This window comes from Vulpes lagopus, chromosome 7 (assembly GCF_018345385.1).
Source record: "Vulpes lagopus strain Blue_001 chromosome 7, ASM1834538v1, whole genome shotgun sequence".
Taxonomy (NCBI): domain Eukaryota; kingdom Metazoa; phylum Chordata; class Mammalia; order Carnivora; family Canidae; genus Vulpes; species Vulpes lagopus.
In genome coordinates this window covers 105705297-105719427 of record NC_054830.1, presented here as the reverse complement: position 1 = coordinate 105719427, position 14131 = coordinate 105705297, and the positions used below count along the sequence as shown (strand labels likewise).

General features: G+C 44.6%; 1 protein-coding gene, 1 non-coding gene and 1 pseudogene across 2 annotated transcripts in view; 2 read left to right on the top strand and 1 right to left on the bottom strand.

Moving 5' to 3' along the window:
• The first annotated feature begins 800 nt into the window (after positions 1 to 800).
• The window catches only part of MATR3 (matrin 3), a 55385-nt gene continuing 42054 nt past the window's right edge, over positions 801 to 14131 (top strand). The window contains exons 1-4 of the mRNA XM_041763597.1: positions 801 to 913; positions 3387 to 3424; positions 4689 to 4770; positions 5748 to 5825. The gene's annotated coding sequence lies outside the window, so the exon portion shown is untranslated. The remainder of the gene's footprint in view (positions 914 to 3386; positions 3425 to 4688; positions 4771 to 5747; positions 5826 to 14131) is intronic.
• Positions 5460 to 5660, top strand: LOC121496364. Its single transcript, XR_005989188.1, has one exon. It is a non-coding gene; the product is annotated as a small nucleolar RNA SNORA74 (small nucleolar RNA).
• LOC121495726 lies at positions 10312 to 13899 on the bottom strand (annotated as a pseudogene).

Here is a 14131-nt window from a genome sequence, read left to right as displayed (position 1 = left end):
GGTAATGCAAGAAGGAAATTTTAGTGTTCAAAAGACATGCTGATAGGGACGCCTGGGTGGCTCACTGGTTGAGCCTCTGCCTCCTGCTGGTGTTGTGATCCGGGGTCCTGGGATGGAGTCCTGCATCAGGCTCCCCGTGGAGAGACTGCTTCTCCCTCCGTGTGTCTCTGTCTCTCTCTGTGTGTCTCTCATGAATAAATAAGTAAAATCTTAAAAAAAAAAAAATGCTGATAACCTGGTGGGCAATCTGTCTAAAGATGTAGCCTCTTTGGCTGATTGTGCCACGGTACAAGGCAATTCTGGCAGAGAAAACCGGTATTCTTTAGCGACTGCAACTCGGCTAAGGATCCCACTGCAGGGCACCAGCGATGCTGCCCGCAGGGTTAGGCTGTAGAGTGCCAGGCATAACCCCTCCCCCCGATCTTCGGGCGAGACCCTGAAAACTAAGGTGATCTGTGTGGGTAGGCAAGTCATCAGCCGAGGAACAACTACGGGAGAAAGCCTGAGAGACGTCAGTGGGAGGTGGAAGGGCGGGCGGGCTGCGCCTGCTGGAACCCAGAGGCCCACAGGCGCAGCGGCTGCTGGGGCAGGCGGGAAGCGCGCCCCCCGCGCGGGGACACACCGGGCTTCGTCCTCAGCACCTCCACACCAACGCCCCCTTCCATCTGTGAGTAACAAAGAAACGTAGCCCTCGTCCAGACTCCCACCCCCCGTTTCCGGAGGCTCCAGCTTCCGGGCCGCCGCGGCTCCCGCCCCTCTCCGACCCGGACCTTCCTGGGCGGGGCTTCCGGGCCCGCCCCCCGGCCCCTCGGTCCCCGCCCCGGGGCGGGGCTTCGCTCGGCGGCCCGCCGGCCTTTCCGCTGCGGCCTGTGCCCGGGCTGGAGTGCCGCGGCCGCGCTCCAGACACGTGCGGGTGAGTAGGGGCCAGGTCGGGGGGAGCCTCGGAGGTCTGCTGGCTCGGGGCGAGCCGCAGCTTGTGGGGAGGCTTCTTCCGAGGCACGGGACAAAATGGGTTCGTTCCATCATGACCCCGGGTCTGGAGGGCATCTTGAGGGGTCGCCCCCTGTTTTGCTCCTTTCCCTCTTGTCCCTGAGACTCACCTAGGTCTGGTCTCCGCGAGCCTCACTTCCCAGGCGTCTGGCGCCAGGGCCCGGGGGCTGGGGAAGATTTGTGACGAACACGTGTCGGGGCAGAGCTCCGTCAGGTCCTTAAACCCGAGCTCCTGAAAGGGGCAGGCACTTTTAAGGTTCGTTTTTGGATCTGAACAATGAGTCCCCTCTATTTTACTTTTTCTCTCCATTGTTTGGAGTTGGTTCAGAGTGAAATTAGAGGGACACCTGGGTGGCTCAGCGGTTGAGCGTCTCCCTTCGGCCCAGGTCGTGATCCTGGGGTCTTGGGATGGAGTCCGCATCGGGCTCCCTGCATGGAGCCTGCTTCTCCCTCTGCCTGTGTCTCTGCCTCTCTGTGTCTCATGAATAAGTAAATAAATAAAATCTTTTTTTAAAAAAAGTGAAATTAGAGGATGGCTGGAGAAAGATACAGTTTTGGACACCCTAGATAAATAAATAAGGTAAATTATAATGGTAAATGGATAGGGATATTTGTTAACATTCTTGCCAACATTTTGGTTACTGCTTTCAACCAATAGTTAAGGTCATTGGCAGGAATGGCAGCCTGTCTCCAGTTCCTTTCATACCCATTATCACATTCTGTTGTTTTTTTCTAAAGTATTGCCTTTTTTTTTTTTTTTAAGATTTATTTATTCATTTATGATAGAGAGAGGCAGAGACACAGGAGGAGGGAGAAGCAGGCTCCATGCCGGGAGTCCGACGCGGGACTCGATCCTGGGTCTCCAGGATCACACCCTGGGCTGAAGGCAGGCGCTAAACCGCTGTGCCACCCAGGGATCCCCAAGTACTGCTTTTATTGTACCTCAAAAAGTCTCATAATTGACGTCCTCTCCAATCTAGTTTTTTAACTATCTTTTTTTCTTTTTTAAGATTTTTATTTATTTATTCATGAGCGACAGAGAGAGGCAGAGACAGGCAGAGGGAGAAGCAGGCTCCACGCAGGAAGTCCGAGGTGGAACTCAATCCCTGGTCTCCAGGATCACACCCTGGCCTGCAGGCGGCGCTAAACCGCTGTGCCACCGGGGCTGCCCTTAACTATACTTTCTATATTCACTGCCCACTGGTAACTTTTTCCTCCCTACTCTCCCCTATTCGTCTCCTTGGCTGGAATGTAGCTCTTAATAACAAGTGTTTACTGACCACATACTTTATACCAGATATTCTTGGGCTTAATTTGTATTCTTTTTAGATCTAACAGCCACCTTGTGTACAGAGTGCTATTGATAACATTCCTATTTTATTTTAAGATTTTTTATTTATTCATGAGAGATGGAAAGAGAGAGGCAGAGACACAGGCAGAGGGAGAAGCAAGCTCCATGCAGGGAGCCCGTTGTGGGACTCTATCCCAGGACTCCAGGATCAAGCCCTGGGCCAAAGGCAGGCACCAAACAGCTGAACCACCCAGGTGTCCCACATTCCTACTTTACAAATTATACTGAGAGGTACAGAGAGGTTAAGTCACGTGTTCATTGTAACTTAGCTGTTGAGGGATAGAGCCACACTTCCTTCTACCTGTTAACTAGACCATTAGTTTACTGTCGTTGAGGGGTGCCTGGCTGGCTCAGTCACAAGAGCATGCAACTCTTGCTCTCATGGTTCATAAGTGCGAGCCCCATGTCGGGTGTAAATTACTTAAAAGTAAAATGTTTTTTATTTATTTATTTATTTATTTTTAATTTTATTTTATTTATGATAGTCACAGAGAGAGAGAGAGAGGCAGAGACACAGGCAGAGGGAGGAGAAGCAGGCTCCATGCACCGGGAGCCCGACATGGGATTCGATCCCGGGTCTCCAGGATCGTGCCCTGGGCCAAAGGCAGGCGCCAAACCGCTGCGCCACCCAGGGATCCCTGTTTTTTATTTATTTTTTAAAAAAGATTATTTATTTATTTATTCATGACAGAGAGAGAGGCAGAGACACAGGCAGAGGGAGAAGCAGGCTCCACGCAGGGAGCCCAATGTGGGACTCGATCCCGGGACTCTGGGATCACGCCCTGGACTGAAGGCGGCCCTAAACCGCTGAGCCACCCGGGCTGCCCAGTAAAATGTTTTTTAAAGGATTGCTCCTGTTGAGTTGCTGTGGTACATAGGTAACAAATAACATGAGAAAATAAATCTAACCAAGGAAAAGCTTTGTTTTATTGTCTATTTCTGTGACTCAGAAATAAGTTCTGGAGTTTTGTGGGTAGAGGTCTTGAACTTCACATAAGTGTTCACTACTGTTGGCTGACTCTAACCAGAAGTGCTTTGATTACAGAGGGAACAGCCGAGGGCTTTGGAGAGATGCAGCCCCAGGTGAGTGCAATTTCATTAGCCTGCCTTTGGCCCCAGCTGTAGGCAGCTGCCTAGGTTGCTGTGTACCTAGGCACGTGTTACACTGCTGGGAGAACAGCAGCGGATAGCTGGTTGGCATTCTGGGCCTGGTTCATGCCACCTCTGTTGTTAACTATACCAGGATGCCAGCATAATTGTTTATCTATTAAGGTTAAATCGGTAAGGGCATGATGTTATGGGGAGAAACCTAAAAATCCAAAGCTTTTTAAGTGTTTCTGGCTCAACAGGTTTGGCTAGTATGAAGTTACTTTAATCCTACCTTGGAAACAAAAGAAAGGTAATGAATCCTTGGAGGAATGCAGAAGTAGAGGAAGAAAGTCACCTTTTTGTTTTTAGAGTGACTACCAAGTGCTCCAAAGGGGGTTTGTACAGTGAAAAAAGACCATGCGATTTTTTGCAGTTTTCACTGAAATCCAAATACCTGGGCCTTACTTCTGCACCACAGAAAGCTTGTCATGCTGCTCCCTCCTATGGGGTTTCATAGCTGCAGTTACCTACAGGAATGCCTTATTAGGGAAATGGTATGAATTTGCTTTAAAATTATAGGCATTCTTTAGCTCTTTAACAAAATATGAAAATCCCAGTTGACAGACTACCTACAACCATACTAATTTCTGTTTTAGGCTGACAGTATATTTGTCTTGGTTTCTTACTGATTTTCAGGAGTGAACAGAGTTGTTGCCCCTTTGGAGCAGTATATACTGGGTCTCTTTGTAGTGATTTTGCTTTGGATTGCTAATTTTCTGAGAAGAGATGCTTTTCAGTTCTAGGCAAACACGTGTCCCATAAGGCTGACTTAGTTGGTGCTTCTGTGATAAGTGACATCCTGGTTTCCATAGGAGGAACCGGTGAGGATGTTGGGAGGCAAGGGAGTTATTTATAAAATATAAATAGTTATTTATAAAAGCTATCAATTGACTTTCCCTAAAAAGGATTCACTTAGCTAAATGTTGAGTGCTTGGTGTAAATACCTCAGATGTTCATTGTGAATAACCTTTTACAGATGGGGTCTTAAAACTAGTGATAACTAGACGGTTTGGGGGCATGGTTAGCTTTAGTGGTAATTATAGGCAAGAAAAAGACAATGGGAAATAAAATTTGGAGGACATTGAAAATGGGGTAAATCATAAATGGCCGACAGTATTGTTTGCATTTCTACAGAAAAGCAGCTTTAGGAACTGTTTTAGTCTAGGGTGTTGAGCAGTGAAATCTTTTTCTTTTTTAGGATGACTTGAAAGTAGGGCATGTTTGGCCCTCCTGAAGAGAGAAAATTAGTGGTTGGTGAATAGTCTGTATGGCATTCTCAGGTAATGTCTCTTTTCATCCAACAGGGACTACTTCCTGTGTGGCAGGCCTGTTTGCTTGTTGGTATCCATCAGGAAACCATTGGGTGGCACAATCTGCCCCCCAACAAATTTGGCCTCTGAGCAGTGAAAAGCTAAGTGTGATTTTGGTAGCTATGGTCTAAGGCCCGTAGGATCTTTGAGATTATCTGTATCATTCCATCTGAGGACTTTTTTTTTTTTTTTAAGATTTTATTTATTCATGAGAGGCAGAGGGAGGCAGAGACACAGGCGGAGGGACAAGCAGGCTCCACACAGGGAGCCTGATGCAGGACTCAATCCTGGGACCCCAGGATCACGCCCTGGGCTGAAGGCGGTGCTAAACCCCTGAGCCACCCAGGCTGCCCCCATCTGAGGAATTCAGAACAAGATTATAAAAGTCCAGGATAGAAAGGATGGTGTATCTTGTGTGGTCACTGCTAAATCTCAATCCTAGTGCCTGGCACATATAATAGGAATTCCCTGAATATTGGACCAAAGGGATGGGAAAGAAGTTCCTGTTGCCTATTTGTTCAAATAGTTTGGCACCAAAGTCTGCCATCAGTGCTTCCAGGCTTCTGGTTGGCATCCCATGTGAATTCATGGGGATATGTGTATCCATATCTTCTACTTGGGGTGCCTGCGTATCTGAAACAAAGCTGTTCCAGGAATCACCCAGCGGTTGTCAGCTATCCAGGCTAGTATGTTGCCTTGGATGGTGTTACACTGTTGGAAGAGCAAACACTGCCTTTTTTGAGGTCTGGCTCCGAGCACTGTTTTGGTGTTGTGGCTAAGTACTCTTGGGCAGCGTTTTGCACCTCTGAGAGTGGAAGAACTCCTCCGGTGGAGTTGGTCCTAGTCTGGGTGCAAACAGTTTTTTTTCTTTTTTCCTTTGAGAAAAGGACCCTGTCTGAGGACCCTTAGGATCCTTCTTTGTCATTCCTTTCCTCTTTGAATCCTAGATGCCTTTACCTGAGGGAGAAATCTGCCTCCATTCAGACCTCAGATGTCTCTGACAGCCCTATGTGACACCGGGATAGGTAATGTATATAATCCTTTTGTCATGTAGGTTCTAATTAACTTGTTTCAGCTCAGATGGGTGGTGTGAAGTAATAGAAAATTATATATTGGCCTCTGCTCCCATTCTTGGCACAAAGTTCCTAAAACTCTTAAGATTCCCTAAGCAAGAAGTACATTAGGAGCATCTTTTGTTCTGCTATTTGGTCTTTAACTCTGATTCCTGGGTGATAAGCATGTCTTGTTCTAATGAGGTTGATCACCAGAAAGGCCAAGCAGTGATTAGAAGCTTGGAATTTTCAGCCCTATCACGATTCTTCAAAAGGGGAAAGGGGCTGGAAATGGAGTTAATAATTGATCATTCCCACATGATAAAGCCTCCTTAAAAATCCCAATAGTGTGGGGTTTAGAGAACTTTTAGGTTGGTGAACACAGGCGCTGTGTGGGAGAATAATGCACCCAGAGAGGGCATGGAAGCTCGATGCCACTTTTTACCTAGACTTGCCCTGTGCATTTCCCCTCTGGATGTTTCTCTATATCCTTTATCATGTCCTTTAAATAAACTGGTAAACAGTAAGGAAAATTTTTCTGAGTTCTGAGATTACTATAGCAACGAGTAGGGGTTTGTGGGAACCTGTGATTTGTATCTGATACTGGTCAGAAGCACAGGTAACAACCTGGACTTGTGATTGGCATCTGAAGTGAGGGAGAAGCAGTCTTGTTGGACTGTGCCCTTAACCTGTGGCTCTGATGATACTTTAGGTATACAGAGTGTCAGAACTGTGGACACCCAGCTGGTGGCACAGATTTGCTTGGTGTCGGGGGAAAACCCACATCTGGTGTCATAAATATTGAGAGTGGCCATAGTGTGAGAGTAAAGAAAAATAGAGGAGCAACCCAGGGCTCAGCGGTTTAGCACCACCTTCAGCCCAGGGCATGATCCTGGAGATCCAGGATCGAGTCCCATGTTGGGCTCCCTGCATGGAGCCTGCTTCTCCCTCTGGCTGTGTCTCTGCCTCTCTCTTTCTCTCTCTCTCTCCGTCTCTGTCTCTCATGAATAAATAAATAAAATCTTTAAAAGAAATAGAAAGTGAGGTTTTCTTGGGGCGACTAGCTGGCTATTCAGTAGGTAGAGCATGCAACTCTTGATCTCAGGGTCCTGAGTTCAAGCCCCACGTTGGGTACAAAGCTTACTTTAAAAGAAAGTTTTTTTAAAAAGTGAAGTTTCTTTACACGTGGAAAAAGTTCAGAGTTCTAAAATATTATGGAGAGTATGAGAATATTAGAGGATACTTGATCTAAAGTCCAAGGCTTAAACTAGGATCTCATGTTCTAGAGCTGTGCTATACAATTCATGAAGATATTTCATCTGACAAAAATTAAATCTGGTTTTCCAGATCTCAGTATTTAGTGACTACCATATTGGACAGCTCAGAAAACATTTCCACCAATGTGGAAAGTTTTATTATACACTGCTGTTCTAGAGCAAGGGTAGGCAAACTTGCTGTAAAAGGCCAGATAATATTTTAGGCTTGTGTACCATAGTGTCTCTTGTAACTACTCAGTTCTGCACTTGCAGTATGAGAGCAGCCATAGACATAGACAGTGTGTCAACAGATGTTCAGATAAAACTTTATTAATAGACACCAAAATTAGAATTTTGTAAAGTTTTCAATATTATAACTAAAAAAAATTCCCTGAATCATTCTAAGCTTGACGGATTTTCAAAAACCAATTGGCATGCCAAAATTGGCCTGTTAGCTAAAGTTTTTGCAAGCCACTGTTGTAGAAAATGAAATTCAGGCCTTGAGAATTGACAGCTCATTAGTGACATGTTCAGGGGCAGTACCAACATGTCTCAGAAAAGTTCCATGTTATCAGTACTTTTGCCTTATAGCAAGCCTTTACCATATAGCCTTAAACTCTACCTCTTTTAGAGGACTAAGATGACTTTAGTAAATTATCCAGTACTAGAATAGTCCTCATTTCTTGTGTTTGGAGTTCGTTGTGTACACTTTTTGCACAGCTTACTTCTGTCATAATGGTTCTCTTTATTTTTGATGTTTACTGGAAGGAGAGGTCCTAAGAAAGAAGAGCAATCTTCATTTCCAGTAGAGCCTGATCATAACTTTCAGTCCTAGGTAGTGCAATAAAAATGGTCCCTAAGGAAGGAGAAAAACTTTGTCATGAAGTCGGGGGTTTAAAATCTGGGATGAGGGCTGCCCGGTGGCTCAGCGGTTTAGCACCGCTTTCGGCCCAGGGTGTGATCCTGGAGACCCGGGATCAAGTCCCTTGTCAGGCTCCCTGGATGGAGTCTGTTTCTCCCTCTGCCTGTGTCTGTGCCTCTCTCTCTGTGTGAGATAAATAAATAAAATCTTAAAAAAAATAAAATAAAAATCTGGGACGGTAAGCTCCTGTGAGCATACAGAGGCATTCCTGACCTTTAAGGCTACCCAGGTGCAGGGAGGGGCCTCTTTGTCGCTATTTAAAGAATGATACTTTGTTGACTTCTGTGCATGTATTTGATAACCCCCGGAGATTAACCCCAGTGGCTTAATCATGCCCATTAAAATAATCTAATGGGATTTCCTAGTTGATAAGTGAAGTTAATTAGTCACCTACTACTCCCAGTTGACTTGATTTTTTTTTTTTTTTAATTAATTACCTGGTGAGGAACCAAAGAAGATGAAGTAAAACATTTCAAAGTAACTATTTAACCCCAAGCTGCCACCTCCTGTCTCAGGTAGCAATTGGTAGAGGCAGTGACCCTTTTCATTTCTCTGCTCAAGTTTCAAGCCTCAGTCCTATACCATACTAAGCGGAAAAACTAAAGCAGGGTGGGTAAGGGAGATGCAAGTATTAAGGAGACCATCCCTGGTGCCTATCAGTAATTTTACTTCCTTCATTGTTGAAACCTGTCAGTGGACTTTTGCATTAAAATTGTGGATCAGGTCTCAAATTGTAATCAGGAAAATAAAGCCCCAGGAAAAAAATTGTGCAGGCCCCAAAGGGACACAAAAAGGTGGATCCCTGCCTGGGAATTCACACAAAAGAATACAATCTTGTAAGAGCAACTAATTAAGTACTTAAAAGAGTGACAATGGCTCCTTGAATCTTGTTGCTTAATTAGGGCTTTTTATGAACAGCTCCAGTTAATGGACCTGTCAATATTCTCTTGGAAAACAATTTCACTAAATTAACAAATCAACTCTAATGCTTAGAATGTCTGCCTAGCAATTCTTTTTCTTTACTGCTATTTAGAAATAATAAGCCAGCTTGCTGGGTCTCAGAAAAGGCTGATAAAATAGACCTTGAAATTTATTTTATTTTAGAATAGTTGTATAATTACAGAAAAGTTGCAAAGACAGTACAAAGAAGGCCCATGTACCCTACACCGTTTCCTCTAATACCATTTTACATTAGGGTAGTACATTTGTCACAATGGGCTAATATGGATACGTTATTAACTAAAGTCTGTATAGGGTGCTGGGTGGATTAGTCGTTTATTTTTTTTATTTTTTTATTTTTTTGATAGTCACAGAGAGAGAGAGAGGCAGAGACACAGGCAGAGGGAGAAGCAGGCTCCATGCACCGGGAGCCCGACGTGGGATTCGATCCCGGGTCTCCAGGATCGCACCCTGGGCCAAAGGCAGGCGCCAAACCGCTGCGCCACCCAGGGATCCCGGATTAGTCGTTTAAACATCCACCCTTTTTGTCCTTTACCCTCACCACCTGCAGTTTTGTTTTTTTTTTTCCACCTGCAGTTTTTTAATCTGAGATTTGGGAACATTATGGTTGCTCAACTAGTGTTTGCCAGAGTTAGTTGAACGTTTTCCTATCTTCGCCTCTACCTTTCAGTCTTTAACACCTAAGCAGTACTCATGTTCTTTTTTTTTTTTTTTTTTAAGATTTTATTTATTTATTCATGAGAATACACAGAGAGGAGAAAGAGAAAGAGGCAGAGACACAGGCAGAGGGAGAAGCAGGCTCCATACAGGGGAGCCTGATGTAGGACTTGATCCAGAGTCTCCAGAATCACGCCCTGGGCCAAAGGCGGCGCTAAACTGCTGAGCCACCCGGGCTGCCCAGTACTCCTGTTCATGTGAGAAAATTACTGCTATCTCCTTGCTGAACTGATCAGACTCTTAGGTTGGCATTCAAGACTTTTCTAAATTCTGGCGACACCTGTATGGCTCAGTCAGTTAAGTAAGTGTCTGTTCTTGATCCCTCATGATCCTTGGGTCCTGGGATTCAGCCCTGTGTCCTGTTCCCTCCTCAGCAGAATCTGCTTCTGCACCCCCACCCTGACCCTCTTTTGGGCTCTCTTTCGCTTTCTCAAATAAACACAATTTATTTTTTATTTTTTTAAGATTATTTATTTATTTATTTATAGAGACCCACAGAGAGAGAGAGAGAGAGAGAGGCAGAGACACAGGCAGAGGGAGAAGCAGGCTCCATGCAGGGAGCCCGACCTGGGACTTGATCCCAGGTCTCCAGGATCACGCCCTGGGCTGCAGGCAGCGCTAAACCGCTGCGCCACCAGAGCTGCCCAAATAAACACAATTTAAAAAAAGGCTGGACTTTATTCAGATTTCCTTCGTTTTTACTTAATGTCCTTTGTCTGTTCCAGGATCTCATTGAAGATATTACATTCAGTTATTATATCTCCTTAGGCTCCTTTTTAAAATTTTATTTATTTATTTAAGATTTTATTCTTTAAAAAAAATTTTAAAATTTTTTATTCTTTTGAGATTTTATTCTTAGTGACCTGCACCTAGCATGGGGCTCCAACTTACAACCCTGAGATCAAGTGTTGCATTCTTTACCAGCTAAGCTGGCCAAGAGCCCCTTCTTAGGTTCCTTTTAGCTATGACAGCTTCTTAGACTTCCTTGTTATTTATTGATGGCCTAGAATTTGAGACAGGTATTTTGTAGAAAGTCCCTCAGTTAGGATTGAGTTTTTCTCATGATTAAGCTGAGTTTAAGTGATTTTGAGAGGAAGACCATAGACCATTCTCATCCTATCAGCCTGACTTAGTGTTGCTGTTAACCTTGATCACCTGGCTGAGGTTTGTCTTGCCAAATTTCTCCACTGTAAAGTTACTCCCCCTGGCCCAATTCTGTGTGCTTTGGAATGAAGTTACTATGTGCAACACATACTTAAAAAGATGAGAATTGTGCTTTCTTTGAGGGTGGAATATTAAATGTTACATACTTATTCATGAGAGACACACAGAGAGAGGGTGGCACAGACACAGGCAGAGGGAGAGGAAGAATCAGGCTCCATGCAGGGAGCCTGACCTGAGACTCAATCCCAGGTTTCCAGGATCATGTTCTGGGCTGAAGGCAGCGCTAAACCACTGAGTTACCGGGGCTGCCCTTAAGAAATAAATTGATCTCTTCTCATTCAATGTATTTATACCATTATGAATCCATGGATATTTGTTCTATTTTGGGGATAACAGTCCAATAATACTTTATTCAGTGTTCCAGCTTTGGCCTTTAGGAGCTCATTGGTTGGCTACTATATCTCTCCTTTTTTATTTTTTTATTTTTATTCTCTTAATTTTTTTTCTTTTTTAATAAAGTTAAACAGTAAAACAAAAATTCACAATCTGCCTCCCTGTCCACCCCCCACTCAACACAGACATAGGGGTATCCAACTAAGAAAACGCAACTGCTCTAAGGACGGGGAGATGAGATGAAGGGAGGAAGTGAGCTGTGCCCACGTTCAAGGTTACATTGAGCAAGTCTGTACCTTCTGGGTTCCGGATGGTTTCCTTTCATTAGCCAAATTGAAAAAAGAAATTCCCTGGACCAGATGCTTAAAGCTGAAGCCCCCAGGACCGCCAAGGAATGCCTTGAAGATATTGTTTGCGTCAAAATTGCCCATATTCATGCCTTCCTCATCTAGGTCCTGTCCACTGTCATAGCGAGTCTTTTTCTTGGGATCAGAGGATGGTAAAAGCTTCTCCAACTTCCTTGAACTATTTCTCCTCTTCCTTCTGAACTTCGGCACTGGCTCCATTGTGCCAATCTGGATGGTGCATCAAGGCCCGTTTTCGGTAAGCTTTCTTGATTTCATCCTCAGAGGCATTCTTGTCCACTCCCAGAATTTTGTAGTAATCTTTCCTCTTACTCTTCTTCAGTTCCAGCTGTGCATTTTTTAGGAGCTGTTTGTGTTCTTTTGTTTTCTCCGTCTGATATACTTTTTCATAGTCCCGCACTGCTTCTTCATAGTGTTCTGTGTCCATGTAACACTGAGCTCTTCTCAAGTAGGCTTTTATATAAGTGGCATCGAGCTTCACTGCACTCGTGCAGTCTTCTATTGCATCATCTAGTTTCCTAAGCTTGGAGTTAACCTTGCCCCGATTATAGTAGAGTTAGCATTTGTTTTTATATTGTTAGGGTCTATCCTCAGGGCTTCTGTGTACAGTTCATAGGCTAGCTTGTGATTTCCTTCTTTAAATGCTTTATTCCCATCTTTCTTCGCTTTAAGTGCTTTAGCATTTCTGCAAGCAGTGCAGGCCTTCTCATGGTCAGGAGCCATTCTGAGAGCCTGTACAAAAAACCGAACCGCCTTCTCAATACAATCTTCATAATAAAGGCAAAGACCTCGTACATACATCTCATGGTCAGGAGCCATTCTGAGAGCCTGTACAAAAAACCGAACCGCCTTCTCAATACAATCTTCATAATAAAGGCAAAGACCTCGTACATACAGAGCATCCGCATTGGTAGAATCCATTCGTAAAATGTCACTGGCCACAGACTGTGCTTCCAGTTAACGACCTAGCATTGCTAAACCTGCTTTGAGGATTTTGAAGCGATGGCAGGCAGGGGCAAATTCTAGGGCACGGTCCGTGCAGAAAACCACCTTCCGAAAATCTCACTCCTCGAAATCCGTTTCTGCTATTTTCTCATATTCTATGACTGCATTAGCATTCTTGAACTCCTGTTGTGCCTGAGCATTTTTGTGATCCAGTTCTAGGGCTCTCTGGAAACTCCGACATGCTGCCATGGCATTCCCTAGAGATAGGTGGCATTTGCCCTGTCGTAGATGTCCCCGGACAAAACTGTCATCCGACCTGACTGCTGTGCATCTCCAAGAGCTGCCCGGAATTTTCCAAGCATCATCAAAGTGGCTGCTCGATTCCCATAGCAGCTAGCATTTTTAGGACACATATCTATAGCTTTTGTATAATAGTTATAAGCTTCATTGTAATCTTTCTTGGCATAGTATGCATTTCCTTGTTCCTTGAAAGACCCTGCTTCACTCTTTGCTTCCTCGTCCTCGAGCAGCTCTGGCTCGGTCGCCGCCATTACCACATCGCACTCCGCGGCAGCCGCCATCTTACTGCCGGGACCAGAGAGTATCTCTTCTTTTTTTTTTTTTTTTTTAAGATTTTTATTTATTCGTGAGAATACACAGAGAGGAGAGAGAGAGAGAGGCAGAGACACAGGCAGAGGGAGAAGCAGGCTCCATGCAAGGAGTCCGACGTGTCGGACAGCTGATCACCTCTGTTCTGAATTAGAGAGAATCCAGAACCTTCTGGGAATAAAGCAGAGCGAAGCAGATGCCCTAGCAGTACTGAAGAAAGCATTCCAAGACCAGAAGGAGGAGTTGCTGAAAAGCATTGAGGACATTGAAGAAAGGACAGACAAAGAGAGGCTGAAGGAGCTTACCCGCCAAGCTCTTCAGCAGAGGTAGAAAGAAATGGCTGGAGCCGGTTGTTCTATTTTTTTTTATTTGTTCTAGAATTAACCTTTATGCAACATTTGAACAGTGTCACAGCAACTTCCTTTAATATTTTGAGGATAAAATTAGTGACTAATAGGCCTCCTGCGAAGTACTAAAATTTCTTTGGTTTCCTTAAAGATTTTCCTAAGGGCTCTGTCTATATAAGCCTCTCTAAGATCTTGTTTATAACAAACGGTAGAGCATATTATCTATTTTTAAGCAACGGTTAGCTTTTAGGAGAAGGTCCCCATCTTCTGTAGTAAGAATGAAAGACTCGATCCCGGTCTCCAGGATCAGGCCCTGGGCCCAAGGCAACACCAAACCGCTGAGCCACCCGGGCTGCCCTATCTCTCCTTTTTAAAAATTTTTATTTATTTATTCATGAGAGGCAGAGAGGCAGAGACATAGGCAGAGGGAGAAGCAGGCTCAAGGGGATCCCACTGTGGAACTTGATCCTGGGACCCCAGGATCATGACCTGAGCCAAAGGCAGACGCTCAGGCCTTGAGCCACCCAGGCATCCCCTACTGTATCTCTTCAATATGCCCCCATCATTGTGGGGTTTTTGTTTTTAAGCACTTCTCAATTTA